Here is a 25460-nt window from a genome sequence, read left to right on the forward strand (position 1 = left end):
ATTGAAGTTTATATTGAATGTGTTACTTTTTTCTCCATAGTTTGGTCCTTTGCTTTTGTATTTATGGGAACTATATATTTTGAAACAAATAGGATTTTTATAATCTGGGATTATGTTTTCTGCTAAAATGGTCAATAAAAAAGAAACCCAAAATTGTAGTTCTCTTTGTGATGGAAGCCAAAATGTGTTGTCATTTGGCAACGAAACCAAAAATTTCACATATTACAAGTCGATAGGAAATTACTTCAACACCAAAAACAGATTGGTTTCACTGGGGATTGAATCCAGGACCTTCTGCGTGTGAAGCAGACGTGATAACCACTACACTATGAAACCTTTGAAATTCTGCAAAGTAATGGCAATTAGAGATGAGTTTTGACCGCCAGTGGAAAAAAAACAAATTCGTAGCTCTGTTTGTGATGGAAGCTAAAACATCCCATTATTCGGCAACAAAGCCAAGAACTTTATATACTGCAGGTTGATAGGGGATTATTTCAACACCAAGAACACATGGGTTTCACTGGGGATTGAACCCAGGACCTTCTGCGTGTAAAGCAGACGTGATTTCCACTACACTATGAAACCTTTGAAAGCCTGCAAAGTAATGCCAATCAGAGACGAGTTTTGACCGCCAGGGAAAAAAAAAAACAAATTCGTAGCTCTGTTGGGGATGGAAGCCAAAACATCTCATCATTCAGCAACAAAGCCAAGAACTTCATATATTGTAGTTTAATTGAGTATTATTTTAACACCAAGAACAGATTGGTTTTACTGGGGATTGAACGCAGGACCTTCTGCGTGTTAAGCACACGTGATGACCACTACTCTATGAAACCTGATGGGAAGTTACTGTGTATTGGCTAGCAGAGCAGAATTGTGACTGACGCGGCCTTTCTATTGCTGAAGGAAAGTATTTTTGGTTAATGAAACATTTACAATTTTTATTACATATTTTACCAGTTTTATTCCTAATAAGGGATTTTGCTTAAAAGGAAGTTTACATTGAATGTGTTCCTTTTTTTTACATAGTTTAGTTGTTTGCTTTTGTATTTAAAGGAACTATATATTTTGAAACAAACAGGATTTTTATAATATGGGATTATGTTTTCTGCTAAAATGGTCAATAAAAAAGAAACCCAAAATCGTAGTTCTCTTGGTGATAAAAGCCAAAATATATTATCAGTTGGCAACAAAACAAAGAATTTCATATGTTACAGGTTGATAGCAAATTACTTCAACAGCGAAAACGGCTTGTTTTTACTGGGGATTGAACCCAGGACCTTCTGCGTGTGAAGTAGACGTGATGACGACTACACTATGAAACCTGTGAAATCCTGCGAAGTAATGGCATTTAGAGACGAGTTTTGACCGCCAGGGAAAAAAATAACAAATTCGTAGCTCTGTTGGGGATGGAAGCCAAAACATCCCATCATTCGGCAACAATGTCAAGAACTTCATATATTGTAGTTTAATTGAGTATTATTTCAACACCAAGAACAGATTGGTTTTACTGGGGATTGAACCCAGGACCTTCTGCATGTTAAGCAGACGTGATGACCACTACTCTATGAAACCTGATGGAAAGTTACTGTGTATTGGCCAGCAGAGCAGAATTGTGACTGACGGGGCCTTTTTATTGCTGAAGGAAAGTATTTTTGGTTAATGAAACATTTACAATTATTATTACATATTTTACCAGTTTTATTCCTACAAAGGGATTTTGCTTAAATTGAAGTTTATATTGAATGTGTTACTTTTTTCTCCATAGTTTGGTCTTTTGCTTTTGTATTTATGGGAACTATATATTTTGAAACAAATAGGATTTTTATAATATGGGATTATGTTTTCTGCTAAAATGGTCAATAAAAAAGACACCCAAAATCGTAGTTCTCTTTGTGATGGAAGCCAAAATGTATTGTCATTTGGCAACGAAACCAAGAATTTCACATATTACAAGTCGATAGGAAATTACTTCAACACCAAAAACAGATTGGTTTCACTGGGGATTAAACCCTGGACTTACTGTATGTTAAGCAGACGTGATGACCACTACACTATGAAACCTTTGAAATCCAGCAAAATAATGGCAATTAGAGACGAGGTTTGACCGCCAGGGGAAAAAAACAAATGCGTAGCTCTGTTGGTGATGGAAGCTAAAACATCCCGTTATTCGGCAACAAAGCCAAGAACTTTATATACTGCAGGTTGATAGGGGATTATTTCAACACCAAAAACACATGGGTTTCACTGGGGATTGAACCCAGGACCTTCTGAGTGTAAAGCAGACGTGATTTCCACTACACTATGAAACCTTTGAAAGCCTGCAAAGTAATGCCAATCAGAGACGAGTTTTGACCGCCAGGGAAAAAAAAAAACAAATTCGTAGCTCTGTTGGGGATGGAAGCCAAAACATCTCATCATTCAGCAACAAAGCCAAGAACTTCATATATTGTAGTTTAATTGAGTATTATTTTAACACCAAGAACAGATTGGTTTTACTGGGGATTGAACGCAGGACCTTCTGCGTGTTAAGCACACGTGATGACCACTACTCTATGAAACCTGATGGGAAGTTACTGTGTATTGGCTAGCAGAGCAGAATTGTGACTGACGGGGCCTTTTTATTGCTGAAGGAAAGTATTTTTGGTTAATGAAACATTTACAATTTTTATTACATATTTTACCAGTTTTATTCCTACAAAGGGATTTTGCTTAAAAGGAAGTTTACATTGAATGTGTTACTTTTTTCCACATAGTTTAGTTGTTTGCTTTTGTATTTAAAGGAACTATATATTTGGAAACAAACAGGATTTTTATAATATGGGATTATGTTTTCTGCTAAAATGGTCAATAAAAAAGAAACCCAAAATCGTAGTTCTCTTTGTGAGTTAAGCCAAAATATATTATCAGTTGGCAACAAAACCAAGAATTTCATATTTTACAGGTTCATAGCAAGTTACTTCAACAGCGAAAATGGCTTGTTTTTACTGGAGATTGAACCCAGGTCCTTCTGCGTGTGAAGTAGACGTGATGACCACTCCACTATGAAACCTGTGAAATCCTGCAAAGTAATGGCATTTAGAGACGAGTTTTGACCGCCAGGGGAAAAAAAAAAATAATAATTTGTAGTTCTGTTTGTGATGGAAGCCAAAACATACCGTCATTCGGCAACAATGCCGAGAACTTCATATATTGTAGTTAGATAGCGTATTATTTCAACACTAAGAACAGATTGGTTTCACTGGGGATTGAGCCCAGGACCTTCTGCGTGTTAAGCAGACGTGATGACCACTACACTATGAAACCTGACGAAAAGTTACTGTGTATTCGCTAGCAGAGCAGAATTGTGACTGACGGGGCCTTTTTATTGCTGAAGGAAAGTATTTTTTGTTAATGAAACATTTACAATTATTATTACATATTTTACCAGTTTTATTCCTACAAAAGGATTTTGCTTAAATTGAAGTTTATATTGAATGTGTTACTTTTTTCTCCATAGTTTGGTCTTTTGCTTTTGTATTTATGGGAACTATATATTTTGAAACAAATAGGATTTTTATAAAATGGGATTATGTTTTCTGCTAAAATGGTCAATAAAAAAGAAACCCAAAATCGTAGTTCTCTTTGTGATGGAAGCCAAAATGTATTGTCATTTGGCAACGAAACCAAGAATTTCACATATTACAAGTCGATAGGAAATTACTTCAACACCAAAAACAGATTGGTTTCACTGGGGATTGAACCCAGGACCTTCTGCGTGTGAAGCAGACGTGATGACCACTACACTATGAAACCTTTGAAATTCTGCAAAGTAATGGCAATTAGAGTCGAGTTTTGACCGCCAGGGGAAAAAAAACAAATTCGTAGCTCTGTTGGTGATGGAAGCTAAAACATCCCGTTATTCGGCAACAAAGCCAAGAACTTTATATACTGCAGGTTGATAGGGGATTATTTCAACACCAAGAACACATGGGTTTCACTGGGGATTGAACCCAAGACCTTCTGCGTGTAAAGCAGACGTGATTTCCACTACACTATGAAACCTTCTAAATCCTGCAAAGTAATGGCAATTAGAGACGAGTTTTGACCGCCAGGGAAAAAAAAAACAAATTCGTAGCTCTGTTGGGGATGGAAGCCAAAACATCCCATCATTCGGCAACAAAGCCAAGAACTTCATATATTGTAGTTTATTTGAGTATTATTTCAACACCAAGAACAGATTGGTTTTACTGGGGATTGAACGCAGGACCTTCTACATGTAAAGCAGACGTGATGACCACTACTCTATGAAACCTGATGGAAAGTTACTGTGTATTGGCCAGCAGAGCAGAATTTTGACTGACGGGGCCTTTTTATTGCTGAAGGAAAGTATTTTTGGTTAATGAAACATTTACAATTTTTATTACATATTTTACCAGTTTTATTCCTACAAAGGGATTTTGCTTAAAAGGAAGTTTACATTGAATGTGTTACTTTTTTCCACATAGTTTAGTTGTTTGCTTTTGTATTTATGGGAACTATACATTTTGAAACAAATAGGATTTTTATAATATGGGATTATGTTTTCTGCTAAAATGGTCAATAAAAAAGAAACCCAAAATCGTAGTTCTCTTGGTGATGGAAGCCAAAATATATTATCAGTTGGCAACAAAACAAAGAATTTCATATGTTACAGGTTGATAGCAAATTACTTCAACAGCGAAAACGGCTTGTTTTTACTGGGGATTGAACCCAGGACTTTCTGCGTGTGAAGTAGACGTGATGACGACTCCAGTATGAAACCTGTGAAATCCTGCAAAGTAATGGCATTTAGAGACGAGTTTTGACCGCCAGGGGAAAAAAAAAAAATAATTTGTAGTTCTGTTTGTGATGGAAGCCAAAACATCCCGTCATTCGGCAACAAAGCCGAGAACTTCATATATTGGAGTTGGATAGCGTATTATTTCAACACTAAGAACAGATTGGTTTCACTGGGGATTGAACCTAGGACTAGAGATGAGTGAACCGGTCGCGGTTCGGCTCGAGTCGGTTCGCCGAACGGGGGTCCCGTTCGAGTTCGGTTCGTCGAACGTTCGACGAATCGAACTCGAACCAATAGGCTATAATGGGAGGCAATCACAAACACATAAAAATGCATTATAAATGTACACAAACAGTTAATAAACATTGCCATAACACTTACCGGTCCCCGCGATCCCTCCTGTACTCTGTCTCCTGCCGCTATTCCATCCAATGATCGCTGAATCCTCCCCGTGACCAGCACTGCCAGCTGAGATGCAGGACCTATCATGACGTCAAAATAGCCATGTGACCAGTCACGTGGCTATTATCTCATTGGCTACAGACTGGTCACATGACTATGACACGTCATGTAGGACCTGCGAGTGCATCTCTCCGGTACACGGTGCACATATGTGTATCGCCGTGTACCGGCGACATGCTCTAGCACACGGTCGACTCCCCGTTCCGTTAAGAACCGGCTGACACAGCCGGTCATTAACGGAGATCACCGTTGCCATAGCAACGCAGTTAGCGGTGACGTCACCGCTAACCGCGGCTCCGAGAGCACCGTTGCTATGGTAACGCGTCTGTCAGCGTTACCGCTGTTACCGCTGACAGCCAGCACTGATCACTCACGGAGTGAAGGCTGCACGCTGATTCCCGATTGTAGTGAGGATTGTAGTGAGGATGAGGTTCCTCAGCCCCAAGTGATGAGCTGGGTAATCTCATCCTCACTACAATCGTCACTACTACTACACTAGTGAGTATTGTAGTGAGGATGAGGTTCCTCAGCCCCAAGTGATGAGCTGGGTAAACTCATCCTCACTACAATCGTCACTACTACTACACTAGTGATGATTGTAGTGAGGATGAGGTTCCTCAGCCCCAAGTGATGAGCTGGGTAAACTCATCCTCACTACAATCGTCACTACTACTACACTAGTGATGATTGTAGTGAGGATGAGGTTCCTCAGCCCCAAGTGATGAGCTGGGTAAACTCTTCCTCACTACAATCGTCACTACTACTACACTAGTGATGATTGTAGTGAGGATGAGGTTCCTCAGCCCCGAGTGATGAGCTGGGTAAACTTATCCTCACTACAATCGTCACTACTACTACACTAGTGAGGATTGTAGTGAGGATGAGGTTCCTCAGCCCCAAGTGATGAGCTGGGTAAACTCATCCTCACTACAATCATCACTACTACTACACTAGTGAGGATTGTAGTGAGGATGAGGTTCCTCAGCCCCAAGTGATGAGCTGGTGAACCTCATCCTCACTACAATCGTCACTACTACTACACTAGAAAGAAAGAAGACAGAAGAGCAGGATCGTGGAGGGCTGACAGGGGGTAATAAAGATGGAGTCTCTAATGTGTCTGTGTATTTATTTCTATTAAAGTATTTTTTTCTCTGTGTGGTGGTTTTTTTTAACCCTTTATTGGAGATTCTTAATGGCCGGGTCAAACGTGCCTGACATTAAGAATCTCTGGCTTAATAATGGCTAGTAAATCAAAGCCAGTATTAACTCATGATTACCCAACAAGCCACCCGGCTCCAGGGCTGTTGGAAGAGTTGGATACAGCGCCAGATGATGGCGCTTCTATGAGAGCGCCATTTTCTGGGACGGCTGCGGACTGAAATTCGCAGCAGAGGCGCCCAGAAACCTCGGGCTAACCTGTGCTGCGGATTCCAATCCCCAGCTGCCTAGTTGTACCCGGCTGGACACAAAAAATGGGACGAAGCCCACGTCATTAGTTTTTTAATTATTTCATGAAATAAGTGAAATAATTAAAAAAAACGGGCTTCCCTATATTTTTGGTTCCCAGCCGGGTACAAATAGGCAACTGGGGGTTGGAGGCAGCCCGTGGCTGCCTGCTGTACCTGGCTAGCATACAAAAATATGGCGAAGCCCACGTCATTTTTTTGGTGGGCAAAATAATTCTGCATACAGTCCTGGATGGAGTATGCTGAGCCTTGTAGTTCTGCAGCTGCTGTCTGCTCTTCTCCATACAGACACACAGCAGCTGCAGAACTACAAGGCTCAGCATACTCCATCCAGGACTGTATGCAGAAGTTTTTTGCCCCCTGAAAAAATTATGTGGGCTTCGCCATATTTTTGTATGTTAGCCAGGTACAGCAGGCAGGTACGGCTGCCCCCAACCCCCAGTTGCCTATTTGTACCCGGCTGGGAACCAAAAATACAGGGAAGCCCTTTTTTTATTATTTCATGAATATCATTAAATAATTAGAAAACAAATGACGTAGGCCTCGCCCCATTTTTGTGTCCAGCCAGGTACAACTAGGCAGCTGGGGATTGGAATCCGCAGCATAGGTTGGCCTGAGCTTTCTGGGCCCCACTGCTGCGAATTGCAGTCTGCAGCCGCCTCAGAAAATGGCATTTTCAAAGAAGCGCCATCTTCTGGCGCTGTATCCAACTCTTCCAGCACCTGCCTGCTATACCTGGCTAGCATACAAAAATATGGCGAAGCTCACGTCCTTTTTTTGTAGTTTTTTGGCAAAAAAAATAAAAAATGCTTCCCTGGATTTTCCATTGCCAGTGAAGGTAACACCAAGCAGTGGGGGTTAGCAGCCAGTAGCTGCTTGGATTACCCTTACCTAGCAATACAAAAAATGCAGCGGGAGCCCATATATATTTTTTTTTAATTATTTATTTAAATAACTAAAAACAAAATGGGCTTCCCTGTATTTTGATTGCTGGACATCACAGTGCTGTAAAAATAAATCTTTAAAAAAATGACGTAGCGCTCCGCGGTATTTTTGATTCTCAGTGCAGATAAAGCAGACAGCTATGGGTTGCCACCCCAGTCTGCCTGCCGTTACCTTGGTTGGCAATCAAAATACAGGGAAGCCCATTAATTTTTTCTATTTAAAAAATAGTTAAAAAAAAAAATGACGTTGGGTCCCCCCATTTTTGATAGCCAGCTGAGGTAAAGCAGACGGTTGTAGCCTGAAAACCACAGCTGGCAGCTTTACCGTGGTTGGGGATCCAATGTGGAGGTCCCCTCAGGCTCTTTTTTATAATTATTTTATAAATATTAATAATTACACAATGGTTGCTACCAAAGCTGCAATGCCCTGCTCATGAGGTAAGGGCATGCCTAATCAGGAGAACTACTGTAGAGGAAGCTCTGCTCACTGGTATATAGGTGCTCAGAGGTAATAATAGATAAAATTAGTGAGTAACCTCGGCACTCTAAATCTCCCAGACTAAGTCAGTAAGTCACAACGGATAGTAATGCAAAATCACTCTTTATTGGTCCGTATTAAGAAAAAAAATTTTTTCATAAGCATATATGTTTTTGTCCAAAACAAGTTACAAATGACGTTTCGGCCTGAGCCTTCGTCAGATTGGACTTATCTGCATGTAATCATGAAAAATGACAATAATCAGTATCACATAAGAGTGAGAGAACAATAACATAAACTCGAACAATGTAGAGGTACAATTGGGATGCAGCAAAAAAATTGCAACACAGCAAGAAATGAAACACATGATACAAATGTCATAATACAGTACAAGGACAATATAGTAATGACAAATATGGGGTCAGAGTAGGCTTAGACAGCTCTGGTACGAAAAAGATGTCAATCATAAAGTAACATGTGCAGTAGGTGTAGAGCTACAGTATGCATGGCAGAGCTAATGGGTAGAACGAACATAGAAAAAGAACGGAGAAAAAGTGGAGAAAAAGTGGAGAAAAAATGGATAAGAAGTGGAGAAAAAGTGAAGAAAAAGTGGAGAAAAAGTGGAGAAAAAGTGGAGAAAAAGTGGAGAAAAAGTGGAGAAGTGGAGAAGAAGTGGAGAAAAAGTGGAGAAAAAGTGGAGCACCCTTTGGTGCCTTTCATGTGGCACTAAGGGGTGCTTAGCTTTGTATTTAGCCAAAAAAATGAAAACAAAATGACGTAGGGTTCCCCCTAGTTTTGTAGCCAGCTAGGGTAAAGCAGACGGCTGCAGCCTGCAGGCCACAGCTGGCAACCTCACCTTGGCTGGTAATCCAAAACTGAGGGCACCCCACGCTGTTATTTTAAATTAAATAAATAATTAAAAAAAAAAACACGTAGGGGTCCCCCAAAATTGGATCACCAGCCAAGGTAAAGCAGACAGCTGAGGCCTGATATTCTCAGACTAGGGAGGTCCATGGTTATTGGACTCTCCCCAGCCTAAAAATAGCAGGCCGCAGCCGCCCCAGAAGTGGCGCATCCATTAGATGCGCCAATCCTGGTGCTTCGCCCCAGCTCATCCCGCGCCCTGGTGCGGTGGCAAACGGGGTAATATATGGGGTTAATACCAGATGTGTAATGTCACCTGGCATTAAGCCCTGGGGTTGGTGAGGTCAGGCGTCTATCAGATACCCGACATCACCAACCCAGTCAGTAATAAAAAAAAATAGACGACAAACACATTTTTATTTGAAAAAACACTCCCCAAAACATTAACTCTTTAACCAATTTATTAGAATGAAAAACAAATCCAGGTCTGGTGTAATCCAAGGGGTTGCCATGACGATCCACACTGTCCCAGTCAATGAAGAGCAGGATGTTCCCCATTGGCTGGGAGAGCAGTGCAGTGACCTGAGCTAACATCAATGGGTCAGCCCAGGTCACTGCAGGGGATGACAAGTGCTGCTGTCAGCGAGGTACATTACCTGCGCTGATCTCCAGCACACTGACAGCCCCTGTCACTGAGTTCAATGACCGCCGCCTTCACAGCCAAGAATCGCGAGAGGCCCGTGACGTCACCGCTAGTGAGTCTCGGGTCGGAAGCGAGAGAAGGTGATGTGACAAGCGGCGGCCATGAAGGACAGTGACAGCGCTGAGGTCGGGATGGCGGGACTTCATCACCGCAGGCAGGGCCGGCTCCAGGTTTTTGTGGGCCCCGGGCGGAAGAGTCCCAGTGGGCCCCATAAACACGCAGACACACACACATACACAGATACATACACGTACATATACATATTTAAAGGCAAACTCACAAAAATACATATAAACAGACAAACCTATACAGTCATATACACTGACATACATAGATACACATCATACATGCATACATACAGAGACACACACTGCTATGCTGCATACATACATACATACAGACACACACATACTGCTCTGCATGCATACATACATATAGACAGACACACACACACTGCTCTTCTACATACATACATATAGACAGACACACACATACTGCTCTGCTGCATACATACATACAGACACACACACACACACTGCTCTGCTGCATACATACATACAGACAGACACGCATACTGCTCTGCTGCATACATACATGCATACATACATACAAACAGACACGCATACTGCTCTTCTGCATACATACATACATACATACAGACAGACACGCATACTGCTCTGCATGCATACATACAGACACGCATACTGCTCTGCTGCATACATACATGCATACATACAGACAGACACGCATATTGCCCTGCTGCATACATATATACATACATACAGACACGCATACTACTCTGCTACATATATACATACATACATAGACACGCATACTGCTCTGCTGCATATATACATACATACAGACACGCATACTACTCTGCTACATATATACATACATACATAGACACGCATACTGCTCTGCTGCATATATACATACATACATACAGACACGCATACTACTCTGCTACATATATACATACATACATAGACACGCATACTGCTCTGCTGCATATATACATACATACATATAGACACGCATACTGCTCTGCTGCATATATACATACATACATACAGACACGTATACTGCTCTGCTGCATACATACATGCATACATACAGACACGCATACTGCTCTGCTGCATACATACATGCATACATACAGACACGCATACTGCTCTGCTGCATACATACATGCATACATACAGACAGACAAGCATATTGCTCTGCTGCATATATATATACATACATACAGACACGCATACTACTCTGCTACATATATACATACATACATACAGACACGCATACTGCTCTGCTGCATATATATATACATACACGCATACTGCTCTGCTACATATATACATACATACAGACACGTATACTGCTCTGCTGCATACGTACATGCATACATACAGACAGACACGCATATTGCTCTGCTGCATATATATATACATACAGACACGCATACTACTCTGCTACATATATACATACATACAGACACGCATACTGCTCTGCTGCATATATACATACATACACGCATACTGCTCTGCTGCATATATACATACATACATACATACAGACATGCATACTGCTCTGCTACATATATACATACATACAGACACGTATACTGCTCTGCTGCATACATACATGCATACATACAGACAGACACGCATACTACTCTGCTACATATATACATACATACATACAGACACGCATACTGCTCTGCTGCATATATCCATACATACACGCATACTGCTCTGCTGCATATATACATACATACATACATACACGCATACTGCTCTGCTGAATATATACATACATACAGACACGCATACTGCTCTGCTGCATACATACATACATACATACAGACACATATACTGCTCTGCTGCATACATACATACATACAGACACACATACTGCTCTGCTGCATATATACATACATACACGCATACTGCTCTGCTGCATATATACATACATACATACAGACACGCATACTGCTCTGCTGCATATATACATACATACATACAGACACGCATACTGCTCTGCTGCATATATACATACATACATACAAACACGTATACTGCTCTGCTGCATACATACATGCATACATACAGACACGCATATTGCTCTGCTGCATATATATATATACATACAGACACGCATACTACTCTGCTACATATATACATACATACAGACACGTATACTGCTCTGCTGCATACATACATGCATACATACAGACAGACACGCATATTGCTCTGCTGCATATATATATACATACATACAGACACGCATACTACTCTGCTACATATATACATACATACATACATACAGACACGCATACTGCTCTGCTGCATATATACATACATACAGACACGCATACTGCTCTGCTGCATATATACATACATACATACAGACACACATACTGCTCTGCTGCATACATACATGCATACATACAGACAGACACGCATATTGCTCTGCTGCATATATATATACATACAGACACGCATACTACTCTGCTACATATATACATACATACAGACACGTATACTGCTCTGCTGCATACATACATGCATACATACAGACAGACACGCATATTGCTCTGCTGCATATATATATATACATACAAACAGACACGCATACTACCCTGCTACATATATACATACATACATACAGACACGCATACTGCTCTGCTGCATATATACATACATACAGACACGCATACTGCTCTGCTGCATATATACATACATACAGACACGTATACTGCTCTGCTGCATATATATATACATACATACAGACACGTATACTGCTCTGCTGCATATATACATGCATACATACAGACACGCATACTGCTCTGCTGCATATATACATACATACAGACACGCATACTGCTCTGCTGCATATATACATACATACATACAGACACGCATACTGCTCTGCTGCATATATACATACATATAGACACGCATACTGCTCTGCTGCATGCATACATACAAACACACACCTTGCTCTGCGGGGCCCACACACGCGGCTCCGGGGGCCACACACACGGCTCTGCGGGGCCCACACACGCACAGGGGGACAGGGAGGGGCGGGAGTGATGTCCCACATACTGATCAGGTCACGGTGCAGATGGGGCCCACACAGCGCTGGAGGGAAGCGATGTGCTGGGGGTCGCTGGCTGGCACTGTGACTCCTTCATCTGTGCGACCGAGTAGGACGCCGGGCTGTAGCTCCGCCCACAGATGATGCTCAATGCAGGAGAACACAGTGAACGCTGTGGTCTGCGGGCCTTAAAGGGCTGGCAGCCACAGTTTCCAGTGCCAAGGACTGCTGCCCCCGGGCCGACCGCAGGTAAGCCGAGAGGGACCGTGTGTGTGTGTGTCTGTGTGTGTGTGTGTATACGTATGTACGTGTGTACATGCCGCGGGCAGGAGGGGCGGAGCGAGCTGAGAGGGGAAGTGTGGGCTTCCTGCACGTAACTAGGATGAACATCGGGTTACTAACCAAAGTGCTTTGGTTGGATACCTGATGTTTATCTTGGTTACCAGCTTGTGGCAGGCTGCCAGCGATGGCTCCTGCACACTATAGCTGTAAAAAGCCCTGCTTTTTGCTGCTAGAACCGTTCTCGAACGTATCTAGAACTATCGAGCTTTTGCAAAAAGCTCGAGTTCTAGTTCGATCTCGAACAGCCCCCAAAATCACTCGAGCCTATAACTGGAGAACCTCGAACCTCGAACCTCGCTCAACTCTACCCAGGACTTTCTGCATGTTAAGCAGAAATGATGACCACTACACTATTAAACCTGACGAAAAGTTACTGTGTATTGGCTAGCAGAGCAGAATTGTGACTGACGGGGCCTTTTTATTGCTGAAGGAAAGTATTTTTGGTTAATGAAACATTTACAATTATTATTACATATTTTACCAGTTTTATTCCTACAAAGGGATTTTGCTTAAATTGAAGTTTATATTGAATGTGTTACTTTTTTCTCCATAGTTTGGTCTTTTGCTTTTGTATTTATGGGAACTATATATTTTGAAACAAATAGGACTTTTATAATATGGGGTTATGTTTTCTGCTAAAACGGTCAATAAAAAAGAAACCCAAAATCGTAGTTCTCTTTGTGATGGAAGCCAAAATGTATTGTCATTTGGCAACGAAACCAAGAATTTCACATATTACAAGTCGATAGGAAATTACTGGGGATAGGTTTCACTGGGGATTGAACCCAGGACCTTCTGCGTGTGAAACAGACGTGATGACCACTACACTATGAAACCTTTGAAATCCTGCAAAGTAATGGCAATTAGAGTCAAGTTTTGACCGCCAGGGGGAAAAAAACAAATTCGTAGCTCTGTTGGTGATGGAAGCTAAAACATCCCGTTATTCGGCAACAAAGCCAAGAACTTCATATATTTTAGTTTAATTGAGTATTATTTCATCACCAAGAACAGATTAGTTCTACTGGGGATTGAACGCAGGACCTTCTGCGTGTTAAGCAGACGTGATGACCGCTACTCTATGAAACCTGATGGAAAGTTACTGCGTATTGGCTAGCAGAGCAGAATTGTGACTGACGGGGCCTTTTTATTGCTGAAGGAAACTATTTTTGGTTAATGAAACATTTACAATTTTTATTACATATTTTACCAGTTTTATTCCTACAAAGGGATTTTGCTTAAAAGGAAGTTTACATTGAATGTGTTACTTTTTTCCACATAGTTTAGTCGTTTGCTTTTGTATATAAAGGAACAATATATTTTGAAACAAACAAGATTTTTATAATATGGGATTATGTTTTCTGCTAAAATGGTCAATAAAAAAGAAACCCAAAATCGTAGTTCTCTTGGTGATGGAAGCCAAAATATATTATCAGTTGGCTACAAAACAAAGAATTTCATATATTACAGGTGTATAGCATATTAATTCAACAACGAAAACGGCTTGTTTTTACTGGGGATTGAACCCAGGACCTTCTGCGTGTTAAGCAGACGTGATGAAAACTACACTATGAAACCTTTGAAATCCTGAAAAGTAATGGCAATTAGAGACGAGTTTTGACCGCCAGGGAAAAAAAAACAAATTCGTAGCTCTGTTGGTGATGGAAGCTAAAACATCCCGTTATTCGGCAACAAAGCCAAGAACTTTATATACTGCAGGTTGATAGGGGATTATTTCAACACAAGAACAAAAGGGTTTCACTGGGGATTGAACCCAGGACCTTCTGCGTGTAAAGCAGACGTGATTTCCACTACACTATGAAACCTTTGAAAGCCTGCAAAGTAATGGCAATTAGAGACGAGTTTTGACCGCCAGGGAAAAAAAAAAACAAATTCGTAGCTCTGTTGGGGATGGAAGCCAAAACATTCCAAGAACTTCAAATATTGTAGTTTAATTGATTATTATTTCTACACCAAGAACAGATTGGTTTTACTGGGGATTGAACGCAGGACCTTCTGCGTGTTAAGCAGACGTGATGACCACTACTCTATGAAACCTGATGGAAAGTTACTGTGTATTGGCTAGCAGAGCAGAATTGTGACTGATGGGGCCTTTTTATTGCTGAAGGAAAGTATTTTTGGTTAATGAAACATTTACAATTTTTATTACATATTTTACCAGTTTTATTCCTACAAAGGGATTTTGCTTAAAAGGAAGTTTACATTGAATGTGTTACTTTTTTCCACATAGTTTAGTTGTTTGCTTTTGTATTTAAAGGAACTATATATTTTGAAACAAACAGGATTTTTATAATATGGGATTATGTTTTCTGCTAAAATGGTCAATAAAAAAGAAACCCAAAATCGTAGTTCTCTTGGTGATAAAAGCCAAAATATATTATCAGTTATCAACAAAACAAAGAATTTCATATGTTACAGGTTGATAGCAAATTACTTCAACAGCGAAAACGGCTTGTTTTTACTGGGGATTGAACCCAGGACCTTCTGCGTGTGAAGTAGACGTGATGATGACTCCACTATGAAACCTGTGAAATGTAATGGCATTTAGAGACGAGTTTTGACCGCCAGGGGAAAAAAAATAATAATTTGTAGTTCTGTTTGTGATGGAAGCCAAAACATCCCGTCATACGGCAACAAAGCCGAGAACTTCATATATTGTAGTTGGAAAACGTATTATTTCAACACTAAGAACAGACTGGTTTCACTGGGGATTGAACCCAGGACCTTCTGCGTGTTAAGCAGACGTGATGACCACTACACTATGAAACCTGACAATAAGTTACTGTGTATTGGCTAGCAGAGCAGAATTGTGACTGACGGGGCCTTTTTATTGCTGAAGGAAAGTATTTTTGGTTAATGAAACATTTACAATTATTATTACATATTTTACCAGTTTTATTCCTACAAAGGGATTTTGCTTAAATTGAAGTTTATATTGAATGTGTTACTTTTTTCTCCATAGTTTGGTCTTTTGCTTTTGTATTTATGGGAACTATATATTTTGAAACAAATAGGATTTTTATAATATGGGATTATGTTTTCTGCTAAAATGGTCAATAAAAAAGAAACCCAAAATCGTAGTTCTCTTTGTGATGGAAGCCAAAATGTATTGTCATTTGGCAACGAAACCAAAAATTTCACATATTACAAGTCGATAGGAAATTACTTCAACACCAAAAACAGATTGGTTTCACTAGGGATTGAACCCAGGAACTTCTGCGTGTGAAGCAGACGTGATGACCACTACACTATGAAACCTTTGAAATCCTGCAAAATAATGGCAATTAGAGACGAGTTTTGACCGCCAGGGGAAAAAAAAACAAATTCGTAGCTCTGTTGGGGATGGAAGCCAAAACATCCCGTTGTTCGGCAACAAAGCCAAGAAATTTATATACTGCAGGTTGATAGGGGATTATTTCAACACCAAGAACACATTGGTTTCACTGGGGATTGAACCCAGAACCTTCTGCGTGTAAAGCAGACGTAATTTCCACTACACTATGAAACCTTTGAAAGCCTGCAAAGTAATGGCAATTAGAGACGAGTTTTGACCGCCAGGGAAAAAAAAAACAAATTCGTAGCTCTGTTGGGGATGGAAGCCAAAACATCCCATCATTCGGCAACAAAGCCAAGAACTTCATATATAGTAGTTTAATTGAGTATTATTTCAACACCAAGAACAGATTGGTTTTACTGGGGATTGAACACAGGACCTTCTGCATGTTAAGCAGACGTGATGACCACTACTCTATGAAACCTGATGGAAAGTTATTGTGTATTGGCTAGCAGAGCAGAATTGTGGCTGGCGGGGCCTTTTTACTGCTGAAGGAAAATATTTTTGGTTAATGAAACATTTACAATTTTTATTACATATTTTACCAGTTTTATTCCTACAAAGGGATTTTGCTTAAAAAGAAGTTTACATTGAATGTGTTACTTTTTTCCACATAGTTTAGTTGTTTGCTTTTGTATTTAAAGGAACTATATATTTTGAAACAAACAGGATTTTAATAATATGGGATTATGTTTTCTGCTAAAATGGTCAATAAAAAAGAAACCCAAAATCGTAGTTCTCTTGGTGATGGAAGCCAAAATATATTATCAGTTGGCAACAAAGCAACGAATTTCATATGTTACAGGTTGATAGCAAATTACTTCAACAGTGATAACGGCTTGATTTTACTGGGGATTGAACCCAGGACCTCCTGCGTGTGAAGTAGACGTGTTGACGCCTCTACTATGAAACCTGTGAAATCCTGCAAAGTAATGGCATTTAGAGACGAGTTTTGACCGCCAGGGGAAAAAAAAAAATAATTTGTAGTTCTGTTTGTGATGGAAGCCAAAACATCCCGTCATTCGGCAACAAAGCCGAGAACTTCATATATTGGAGTTGGATAGCGTATTATTTCAACACTAAGAACAGATTGGTTTCACTGGGGATTGAACACAGGACCTTCTATGTGTTAAGCAGACGTGATGACCACTACACTATAAAACCTGACGAAAAGTGACTGTGTATTGGCTAGCAGAGCAGAATTGTGACTGACGGGGCCTTTTCATTGCTGAAGGAAAGTATTTTTGGTTAATGAAACATTTACAATTATGATTACATATTTTACCAGTTTTATTCCTACAAAGGGATTTTGCTTAAATTGAAGTTTATATTGAATGTGTTACTTTTTTCTCCATAGTTTGGTCTTTTGCTTTTGTATTTATGGGAACTATATATTTTGAAACAAATAGTATTTTTATAATATGGGATTATGTTTTCTGCTAAAATGGTCAATAAAAAAGAAACCCAAAATCGTAGTTCTCTTTGTGATGGAAGCCAAAATGTATTGTCATTTGGCAACGAAACCAAGAATTTCACATATTACAAGTCGATAGGAAATTACTTCAACACCAAAAACAGATTGGTTTCACTGGGGATTGAACCCAGGACCTTCAGCGTGTGAAGCAGACATGATGACCACTACACTATGAAACCTTTGCAATCCTGCATTGTAATGGCAATTAGAGACGAGTTTTGACCGCCAGGGGAAAAAAACAAATTCGTAGCTCTGTTGGTGATGGAAGCTAAAACAACCCGTTATTCGGCAACAAAGCCAAGAACTTTATATACTGCAGTTTGATAAAGGATTATTTCAACACCAAGAACACATGGGTTTCACTGTGGATTAAACCCAGGACCTTCTGCGTGTAAAGCAGACGTGATTTCCATTACACTATGAAACCTTTGAAAGCCTGCAAAGTAATGGCAATTAGAGACGAGTTTTGACCACCATGGAAAAAAAAAACATATTCGTAGCTCTGTTGGGGATGGAAGCCAAAACATCCCATCATTCGGCAACAAAGCCAAGAACTTCATATATTGTAGTTTAATTGAGTATTATTTCAACACCAGGAACAGATTGGTTTTACTGAGTATTGAACGCAGGACCTTCTGCGTGTTAAGCAGACATGATGACCACTACTCTATGAAACCTGATTGAAAGTTACTGTGTATTGGCCAGCAGAGCAGAATTGTGACTGACGGGGCCTTTTTATTGCTGAAGGAAAGTATTGTTGGTTAATGAAACATTTACAATTAATATTACATATTTTACTAGTGATGAGCGAGTACTAAAAAGCTCGGGTGCTCGAGGCTCGGGTCGAGCATCCCAAGATACTCATGTACTCGGCCCGAGCACCGAGCCCAATGTTATCCTATGGGAGACCCGAGTATTTTTCTGAAATGACCCCCGGCAGCATGTAGAAACCCTAAAAATGGCACAAAAGTCTCAGAAGAGTGCTCAAATGACATGGCAACAGCATGGGGAAGACCCCTTGAAGCATTTATCACTCAAAAGTCACAGCTGTGAACAATTTTGTCCGCGTTTTACGCCATTTTTACGGACTCACCAGAAAACCTTCCAAAATGACCCCAAAATGATTTTTCATGGCAGAAATGTAAAGGGCACATACCCAATAGTGAGATAGAGCTGGTGTATGTTACTTTTTGAGATTAATACATGAAAGATTTTACGTAAAACATTGTGTGGCACTCCGATGTCCCTGAGAAGAGACGTACATGAAGGCCTCTTGAGTCTAATGTGCCCATTTTGAGGAAGTGAGTCTTTGTAGTATTTTCCTTTGCCAGGGCAGTCCAAAATTGTGAGGTTCACCAATGCCCCTGCATACACATGTGCATGAGGGCCTGTAAACCTAAAGTGCCCATTGTAAGGAAGTGGGTCTATTGTAGTATAGCCCTTTGGCAGGGCAGCCAAAAATTGGGAGGCTCCACGTTGTCCCTGGATAGAGACGTGCATGAGGGCCTGTAAACATGAAGTGCCCATTGTAAGGAAGTGGGTCTATTGTAGTATAGCCCTTAGGCAGGGCAGCCAAAAATTGGGAGGCTCCACGTTGTCCCTGGATAGAGACGTGCATGAGGGCCTGTAAACATGAAGTGCCCATTGTAAGGAAGTGGGTCTATTGTAGTATAGCCCTTAGGCAGGGCAGCCAAAAATTGGGAGGCTCCACGTTGTCCCTGGATAGAGACGTGCATGAGGGCCTGTAAACCTGAAGTGCCCATTGTAAGGAAGTGGGTCTATTGTAGTATAGCCCTTAGGCAGGGCAGCCAAAAATTGGGAGGCTCCACGTTGTCCCTGGATAGAGACGTGCATGAGGGCCTGTAAACATGAAGTGCCCATTGAAAGGAAGTGGGTCTATTGTAGTATAGCCCTTTGGCAGGGCAGCCAAAAATTGGGAGGCTCCACGTTGTCCCTGGATAGAGACCTGTTAGGTTCTTAGTGCCTCCGTGCTTGCATTTAAAAACCGCACGTGTGTGCCTGTTGGTGGCAGCTTTCCGCTGCACTTGTGTGCGTTTTGCAAAAACTTGGATATAACGCACAAGTCTAGTGAATACACATCAGCACAGCATTGCAAAATGCGCAAGGGCATTGTCAACGAACAAGGAAGTGGACGTGATGGTGGTGAAGGCAGAGACCGAGGTCGTGTGCAAGCTCTAATTTCACCACAACAAAGGGCCACATCTACTCGCTCGCACGTCCTGTCCCAAATCCTTGGGGACTGCAGCAGTACACCGCTCTTGAACCAAGACCAGTGTCAACAGGTTGTTAGTTGGATAGCGGATAATGCTTCCAGTCAGATTGGCACCACCACAAACACTCTGTCTTCCACACGGTCAAGTGTCAGTAGCCGTGATACTGCACCGCACATTTTAGAACCTGATCCTCCTTCCTACCACCAGGCCGAGTACACGTCCACGGACATTACTGATCCCACACTTGGACACTCGGAAGAGCTGTTCGTTCACGTTTCCATTCACGCATTCTGGCCTCTCGCCAGCTCCTGTTGAAGTGGGCCATGACTAGATTGTATGTACAGATGCCCAAATATTTGAGCAGCCACGTTCTCACGAAGTTGGCAACCTGTCTCAACAAGGGGTGGAAGATGATGAGACACAATTGTCAGGAAGTCAGGAGGAGCATGGTGCGGAAGAGGAAGACGACGTGGTGGATGATCCAGTAACTGACCCAACCTGGCAGGAGGATATGCAGAGCGAGGACAGCAGTGCACAGGGGGAGGGAGGCGTAGCATCCCAACAGGCAGTAAGAAGAAGGGTGGTGGCCCCAGGCAGACATCAGGCAACTGTTCCCCGGAACAACACGACACAAGGTGCCTGTACAAATGTTAGGTCTTCCCGAGTCTGGCAGTTTTTTAAGTTGGCTCCAGATAATTCTAAAAAGGCCATTTGCAACACCTGCCGTGCCAGCATCAGCAGGGGTACCAAAACTAGCAGCCTGACCACCACCAGAATGATCAGGCACATGTCAGCCAATCACCCGACTTTGTGGGATGTACAACAGAGTCGAGGAGCAGTGCTTGCTGATGTCACTGCTACATCTTCGCTTGTTGTGCATGCGAGCCAATCCCCTGTCCATGCTGTCCACAAACAAGCCTCCTCCGGCCCTGCACCTGCAGTTGCCCACGCAGAAATAGCACCATCATCAAGCACGTCCTTGTCCCAGCGCAGCGTTCAGTTATCCATTCAGCAAACCTTTGAACGCAGGCGCAAATACACTGCCAACGCCCCACATGCCACACTTCTAAATGCTAACATTTCGCGACTGCTTGCGCTGGAAATGTTGCCTTTTAGGCTGGTTGAGACAGAAGCATTCCGCGACCTGATGGTGGCAGCTGTCCCATGTTACTCGGTCCCCAGCCGCCACTATTTCTCCCGGTGTGCCGTCCCCGCATTGCATAACCACGTGTCACAAAACATCACACGTGCCCTGAACAACGCTGTTTCACCCAAAGTCCACCTAACCACAGGCACGTGGACAAGTGCATGTGGGCAAGGCCACTACATCTCGTTGACGTCACACTGGGTTAATATTGTGGAAGCTGGGACCCAGTCTGAGCGAGGGACGGAACACGTCCTTCACACACCAAGTTTTGCAGGCCCTACCTCAGTCAGGGTTTCACCCACACTCTACAGCTCCGGAATGTCATGCTCCTCAGCCTCCTCCTCCTCCTGCGCATCCTCATCCACTTTACCCTCCACACCAGTCCCAAGCTGTAAGTGTCGCGGGTGGAGGAGGGGACGCTGCGCTCTCCCACTGCTCGGGTCCGGCTGCCGCTGCTCTACGGCTGCTGCTGCTCGGTGGCTCGAGCGATGGCCGGATCCCGGTGGCTCGAGCGGCGCTCCTCGCCCGTGATTGAAAAGGGGTGGTTTGGGTTTTGGGGATATTGTCCGTGACGCCACCCACGGTTGTGGTGATTGTGTGGACACCACCGCTGCTCTGGACGTGGATCCCGGGAGCCTGTGACAGGGAGCAGCTTTGTTGTTATTTCTCCCCTCCGTGGGTAGGGGGGTTGGTTGTCCCGGGGCCCGGTGATGGGGTAGAGATGGATGACAGGCAAATTGCGGGGCCTGATGAGGTGCAGGGTCGCAGGGGCAGCGCTGTGCCGCACGGCACGGAGGTACTCACTCAGCCCAATGATGATGACACAGTTCACGGTAAAACAAGTGGCTGGATGGACGGGTCCCTCGGACGGCTGCGGTTGTTCCTCCCTGCAGGTTAGTGATGACTGTCTCTCCCTGCACCTAAGTTCAGTGTTGGTAGTGATGGTTTCCCACCGGTAACCCGCTCCCCGACCTGGATATGGGCCGGAGGAGCCCCTTTTGCCCACAGGCGCTGGCCCTGGGAGACGGTTGCCCTTGGCGGTGGCGGTGTCTCCCCTTCACGGTTGGACGGTTGCCTTCTATCGTGACTTGGCTGTTTGGAAACCCTGAGGTCCCCTTCACTAACGGATTTGGCAAATTCACGGCGACACCAAGCCCTGCCGGGATCCGAAAGGCCCCTGCCAATGGTGCTGTCTTCTCTTTGTATACCGGTCCGGTACGGCCGGGTCACCACCCGTCCACGGTCCTTACGGCAGACTCCAATCGGCCTCCACTGCAGACGGTCACCACATCCTGCCAACCTTGCTGTCCTGTCCGGGCCACACACCCGGACCAACTTCAGGCTCTTTGCTGTCACTTTTCTCCTCTCTACTACTTTCCTCCTTCCACTTCCTTAGCTTAACTCTCACTGCCTGTGTTTTCCCTCCTCCTTGGTGGGTGGAGACCAACCGCCTGGCTCCACCCCCTGGTGTGGACAACAGCCCCTGGGGAAGGCAACAAGGATTTGGTGTTTTGACTATGATATGCCTGCAGGGAGTGTGGGGTGTGTAAGTGTTGTGCTCTGTGGCCCCTGGCTTGTCCAGGGCGACACAGAAGCACTGCAGCACTGCCTCGGCGAAGCGGCAACAGGCTGTGCTGAAGCTAATCTGCATAGGTGACAAACCCCACAATGCAGAAGAGGTGTGGACAGCTCTGAAACAGCAGGCAGATCACTGGCTCACACCTCTGAACCTAAAGCCAGGAAAGGTTGTGTGTGACAATGGCCGGAACCTGGTGGCGGCTTTGAGGCGAGGCCAGCTGACACATGTTCCATGCGTGGCCCATGTGCTCAACCTCGTGGTTCAGCGGTTTCTAAAGTCATACCCAGAGCTGTCTGATCTGCTGGTAAACGTTCGCCGCCTGTCTGCACATTTTCGAAAGTCACCTACTGCTTCAGCCGGCCTTGCCGGCTTTCAGCGCCATTTGCATCTTCCGGCTCACAGACTGGTGTGTGATGTCCCCACGTGTTGGAATTCAACTCTGCACATGTTGGTCATGATATGTGAGCAGAAGAGGGCAGTTGTTGAGTACCTGCATCACCTAAGCCGTCGGGAAATGGGTCAAACTCCACACATAACACCTGAGGAGTAGAGATGGATGTCCGACCTATGTACCATCCGCCAAAAGTTTGAGGACTCCACCAAGATGGTGAGCGGCGATGATGACATTATTAGCGTCACCATACCGCTTCTCTGCCTTCTAAAATGGTCTCTGCTCAAAAAACAACCACGATGCATTGCAGGCGGAGCGGGATGAGTTTGAGCAAGAAACAGTAGTGGGTGTGGGTGATAACACACAGCCCAGCCTCGTCTCATCACAACGTGCAATGGAGGACTATGACGAGGAGAAGGATGAAGACATGGAGCAACTCTCTGGCCAAATTGAGGATATGACATGCAGTCATATCCTCGGTTCAGCGTGGCTGGCCAGAGGACAGGGTAGATGAGGAGGAGGAGGACAGCATGTTCAGTCATCGTGTTGGTCAGGATACTGAAGTGATGGCTGTTAAGAGTCTGGCACACATGGCTGACTTTATGGTAAGCTGCCTGTCTCGTGACCCTCGTGTTAAGAACATCTTTGCCGACAATCATTACTGGTTGGTAACACTGTTAGACCCACGCTAAAATGAGAACTTTATGTCTCTTATTCCCGAGGCGAAGAGGTCTGGCAAAATGCAGCAGTTCCAGAAGGCCATAGTCACGGAAGTAGGCAAAGCATTACCCTCACAAAACGCTAGCGGCATAGGTCAGGAATCAGTGGACAACCAAGCCGTACAGCCGAGAGGGACACAAGTCCAATCCGCCAGAGGTAGGGGAACAGTCTTTAAGATGTGGGACAGTTTTCTCAGGCCCTCACATACCACAGCCCCTGAGGTGCGGGGTAGTGCCACAAAAAATCCTAAGTTTGCCCAGATGCTCAAGGAGTACCTTGCAGATCAAACAACTGTACTCCGACATTCCTCTGTGCCTTACAATTAATGGGTATCCAAGCTGGACATGTGGCATGAATTGGCTCTCTACGCCTTGGAAGTCCTGGCCTGCCCTGCCGCTAGCGTTTTGTCAGAGCGTGTTTTTAGTGCCGCAGGTGGAATCATTACAGATAAACGCACCTGCCTGTCAACTGTAAATGCTGACAGGCTGACTCTGATCAAGATGAACAAGGGTTGGATTGGGCCAGACTTCACCACACCACCAGCAAATGACAGCGAAATTTAAAGTTTGTAACGGGAATTTGCCATGTACCTCCACTCACCCATGGTAACACACTTCTGGACTTTGGCTAATCGCTGGACTTCTCCTCCTTCTCCTCATGCGCCATCATGATGACCGTTACAATAGTTAGGCCGTTGTTTCAGGTATACCCCAAGTGGTAAATTTTTTCGACCATTCTTTCAGAATGGGCATTACAACGACAGGAGACCCGCTCCTTTGCAATGGGAACAATGTTTTGAGGCCCTTATGCACATCTCTATCCAGGGACAATGTGGAGCCTCCAAATTTTTGGCTGCCCTGCCTAGGGGCTATACTACAATAGACCCACTGCCTTACAATGGGCACTTCAGGTTTACAGGCCATCATGCACGTCTCTATCCAGGGACAATATGGAGCCTGACACTTCCACCTACTGCCACACACGTGCGGTTTTTAAATGCAAGCACGGACGCACTAAGAACCTAACAGGTTTTTAGGAGCGACAATTACTGAGAAGTCTGACACTATCAGCCACTGCTGACTGACATGTATTATTCACTAGACTTGTGCGTTATATAATAGTTTGTGCAAAATGTGCACCTGTACGCTGCCACCGACAGACACACACGTGCTGTTTTTAAATGCAAGCACAGACGCAATAAGAACCTAACAGGTTTTTAGGAGCGACAATTACTGAGAAGACTGACACTATCAGCCACTGCTGACTGACGTGTATTATTCACTAGACTTGTGCGTTATATAATAGTTTGTGCAAAACGTGCACCTGTACGCTGCCACCGACAGACACACACGTGCTGTTTTTAAATGCAAGCACGGACGCAATAAGAACCTAACAGGTTTTTAG

General features: G+C 43.3%; 5 non-coding genes across 5 annotated transcripts; all 5 read right to left on the reverse strand.

Moving 5' to 3' along the window:
• Window positions 1-512: 512 nt before the first annotated feature.
• Window positions 513-585, reverse strand: TRNAV-UAC (transfer RNA valine (anticodon UAC)). Its single transcript has one exon. It is a non-coding gene; the product is annotated as a tRNA-Val (tRNA).
• Window positions 586-3722: 3137 nt separating this feature from the next.
• Window positions 3723-3795, reverse strand: TRNAV-CAC (transfer RNA valine (anticodon CAC)). The gene has a single exon. It is a non-coding gene; the product is annotated as a tRNA-Val (tRNA).
• Window positions 3796-14909: 11114 nt separating this feature from the next.
• On the reverse strand, window positions 14910-14982 carry TRNAV-UAC (transfer RNA valine (anticodon UAC)). Its single transcript has one exon. It is a non-coding gene; the product is annotated as a tRNA-Val (tRNA).
• Window positions 14983-15873: 891 nt separating this feature from the next.
• Window positions 15874-15946, reverse strand: TRNAV-AAC (transfer RNA valine (anticodon AAC)). The gene has a single exon. It is a non-coding gene; the product is annotated as a tRNA-Val (tRNA).
• A 666-nt stretch (window positions 15947-16612) lies between these two features.
• Window positions 16613-16685, reverse strand: TRNAV-UAC (transfer RNA valine (anticodon UAC)). The gene has a single exon. It is a non-coding gene; the product is annotated as a tRNA-Val (tRNA).
• Window positions 16686-25460: the final 8775 nt, after the last annotated feature.

The sequence above is a fragment of the Anomaloglossus baeobatrachus genome, chromosome 2, assembly GCF_048569485.1.
Source record: "Anomaloglossus baeobatrachus isolate aAnoBae1 chromosome 2, aAnoBae1.hap1, whole genome shotgun sequence".
NCBI lineage: Eukaryota > Metazoa > Chordata > Amphibia > Anura > Aromobatidae > Anomaloglossus > Anomaloglossus baeobatrachus.